The 4,097-nt window shown below is 44.6% G+C and overlaps 1 pseudogene; it reads right to left on the minus strand.

The window, feature by feature from the left end:
• Window positions 1–2,727: 2,727 nt before the first annotated feature.
• On the minus strand, window positions 2,728–3,214 carry LOC141817398 (uncharacterized; annotated as a pseudogene).
• Window positions 3,215–4,097: the final 883 nt, after the last annotated feature.

Raw genomic sequence — 4,097 nt, forward strand, 5'->3', positions numbered from 1 at the left:
CACGCCCCGGGAGACGGCTGTCTGAAAATTTCAGACAGCATCTCCCCTGTAACGCTGACAATTACCCTGAATACATATATATACAAAGGCCTACAAGGCCACAAATCCACACATAACAAACAAAACCACATCACAAGTACTAAAACTGAAATAAGATCCACAACTAGTAACATATAACATGCACACCAAAACTGAAACATAATATATATATCAAAAATATACATGATATAAAGCAAACTCTGAATCAAAAGTACTGATAACATAAACAAAAAAACCAAAGTGTCGAGATCATCTCGACATGGGACTAGCAGCATGGCTCTCTAGACAGACATCATCCTGAAAAGAGAAATCAACCAACGGGATGAGTTCAAAGAACTCAGCGGGTATTCAATAGATATGTATAATAAACTATCTACTAGTAAATAATCATGCCTGTACAGAAAGAAATACACACTGGAATTGGGGAAACTGTACATACCAGAATCATAGCATAAACCATGCAAATAGATGCAATGTCGCCTAACCAAATGCATAAGTCCTCCTGTATGCATGTCAAACATATGCAGCAAACAAATACAGCAAGCAATGCAAACCATGCAGTATGCACATGATGCAATGACATGGTCACCCCTGACGCCGTTCAGCCACCGTCACCACAATGGTGAGGTCGAGTGGGTAGGGCTGTGACAACTGTGCACTCTGCCATCACTGCTCAGTGACCGAGTGGACAGGATGCTGGCGGAGTACACCTATCCTCCTCCCCAAATGATATGGGGGAGCAAAGCTCTCATCTCCTCGTCTCATACTACGAAGGAGGGATCCCTGTAATGCTACCACGCTACGGCACTATGGCACCATATACCTCTGATGCGGCCGAGCGGAGCCCTGACAGAGCAACTGCACACACCCTCTTGATATACCACTAATCCATGAGTGGTTGTGTGTGCAGATCATGTAACTAGCGACGGGCTCAGACTACGACCATCAAGGAGGAGCCGATGATCGCTAGCATGCAATAATGCAAGGATGATGCATGACACTAATGTATGCAATCCTACCAAACTATGTCTCCATATAATATGCACCAGATTGGGCAAGCCAAAATGTCCTGAATATCATAAGTCTAGGTATACATGCAAGGTATAACCAGAACTAAATCAATGCCTAGTAAAGGAAACAAGGTATCCTAATCTAAGAACAAGTATCAGACAAAGGCAAACAGTTTGTATCAGGTAGAAACATGCTAGGGCAAATATATACATGCATAAAAAATTTACTACTAGATACTAAACCATACATATCATAATTGACATATCAAAAGAGATAAGTCAAGGTACCCGCCTTCGAAACTGGTTCGTGTAAGAAAAGAACCTCCGTCCAAAATTCTGATTTAATGTCCTGTAATTAGAATAAATAAGATTTCTAATTACAACGATACAAATATTCCTATCCAATAAAACCTTAGCAAATTCTTAATATTTGTTTAACCCCATTCAAATTAACCCAACCAAGAGTTAAACTAATCCAACCATGATTTGCTCACCACTATAACCCAATTGCGTCCAAACAACACCTATCCAATTTACTAATTAGCTATATTAATCAATTAATACAACTAAACTCAATAATGTTAACCAATCCACTATGCAGCCACCCCTATATGCCATCAACTGAGTATTCCCCTGTAGCACCAGCCACCATGTGCAACACTCACTTGTGGCTCTACCTCCATACAGATACCATCTAGGTGATCTCATATAGCTAAACCACATAATTTCCTCCAAATCTTTTATTTTTCAACTTAGATCTTCTCCACATATAAAATTGAGGTTGGTCAGATCTGCAAGACCCAGTAGTTGCTAGCCCTTATTTTCCTCTTCTTGCCGTTACACCCATGAACAAGAAGGAATGTTTTGCTTTCCATTAAATTTTTAGGAACCTATAGTATGATTACGGCTTCTCCAATTACAGAACAGATAGTTTGAAGAGGGGGTGGCAACAAATTGTTTTGTTTCGTTCCAAAGCAGTAATATTTTTAATCACTCTTTAGATAACAAAAACTGACCTCGCAGATTTATGCCCTAAAATCCTTGCTCAATCCGATTCCAAGCTCGCTGCCGAAACCCAAGAAAATCCCACCGAGCTTTCTCTCCGATCAATTAAGACTGATCCAAGCCCTATCCCACCGACGACTTTTGCTAGATCTCCGCGGCAGGCAGCGAAGGCAGAGCGCCCTAACGATGAGCTCCTAAACTGAGACCTCTCAACGATCAGTGCTGGCAGTTGTTGATTCGATTGGAGTAATCGCCGGATCACCCGCTGGTGAACCCCCTTCGGTCGGAGAGCCTGAGTCTGGAAGCGACGGAGGAGAGGGAGAGGGAGGAATCGCACCAGTGGGAAGGAGAGGGGTCGCGACAGGGAGGAAGAAGAGAAGGAGGCACGCGCCATGGCGTTTCCGTCGGAAGAAGTAAAGAGTGCGGCAGGTGGGGAAGAAGAAGAGGCATTGGGCGGAAGGAGAAGAGTCGGGCGGAAGAGGAGAAGTCGCGATTAGGGGGGAGGGTTATTGGATTCCTAATGGGTTAACGGGTTTTAAACCCGTTAACCATTAACCTTTTTTTTTACCGTATTTTACATTCTCCAAAATTTGGTCCCCAAATTTCGGCATTCACGATCAGCAAACACTAGCAATATCTTTAAATGTATAGATACATAACGTAACTGTATACCTCAAGTGAAAAGGTGGGGATATCGAGCTCGAATCGTATCCTCGAGCTCCCAGGTAGCCTCCTCGTCAGAATGATATTGCCATCCAACTTTAACCAGCCGGATGGTCTTTCTCCGCAACTGACGCTCCTTGCCGTCCAAAATCCGTACTGGAGCCTCCTCGTAGGTAACATCAGGCTGAATAGAGACGGTTACATCTGATAAAATATGTGATGGATCTGATACATATCTCCTCAGCATGGGCAGCATGAAAGACGTCATGAATACCAGCCAAGGATGGGGGTAGCGCTAGGCGGTAAGCTACTGCTCCAATCCTTTCAAGTATTTGGAAAGGTTCAATGTCCCGTGGAGCTAGCTTCCCTCGGAGACCAAATCTCTTCACCCCTTTCGTGGGTGAGACTCTCAAAAACACATGATCTCCCGTAGAAAACTCCAAGGGTCTCCGTCGTCGATCAGCATAACTTTTCTGGCGATCCTGTGCCTCTGACATCCTCCGTCTGATATGCGGAGGACCAACTCTGCCTCATGCTGAGCTCTATGGGGTCCTAGCAGCAGCTACAACAACGGCAACAGCAAAATCCAACACCTTCTCCAACTCTAGAGCTATCTCCAACAGTGTTAGAAGAGATACAGAAGGAGTTGAATGAGAATAGATCAGCTTTAAAACTCATTTATTCAACTACACCTTTCCTACCTACCTTCAGAATACCAAATTGTTACCCTCGAAATACCATGCTTTCCCTTGGATGTATCCACCTACTACCACAATACCCGTCCACGATAACTTCAACAGTAATGTAACGACCCAGCCCGTCCGCCCGTGAGAATTCTACTTATCCCGACCCTTATTTTTCTGCGGATCATGGGCCTTCGACCATCGACCGTGCCGTTACCTACTAGGACTTTCCACCCCTGCCCAGTGGATTTTTGCCTTCCCCAGATTCGAACTCTAGACCTGCAGGCTAAAGTACTAAAATTTCTTGAATCTGGTAACCAAGTGAGAGAGAATATGGGGAAGGCAAAAATCCACTGGGCAGGGGGCTAAAACCTAGTAGGTAACGGCGAATGATCGACAGCCCATGACCCACAGAAAAATAAGGGGTCGGGATAAGAGAGTTCCCTTGGGCGGATGGGCTGGGTCGTTACAATAAAAAGGCGCCTTTTTATTGTAACGACCCGGCCCGTCTGCCCGTGGGAACTCACTCATCCCGACCCATATTTTTGACGAGTCATGGGCCGTTGACCATCGACCGTGCCATTACCTTACTAGGACTTTCCACCCCTGCCCAGTGGATTTTTGCCTTCCCCAGATTCGAACTCTAGACCTGCAGGCTAAAGTACTAAAGTTCCTTGAATCTGGTAACCAAGTGAGA

Source organism: Curcuma longa, unplaced genomic scaffold, assembly GCF_044706935.1.
Source record: "Curcuma longa cultivar G26 ecotype Majalengka, Jawa Barat unplaced genomic scaffold, ITB_CL_G26_1.1 contig_20382, whole genome shotgun sequence".
Lineage (NCBI taxonomy): Eukaryota > Viridiplantae > Streptophyta > Magnoliopsida > Zingiberales > Zingiberaceae > Curcuma > Curcuma longa.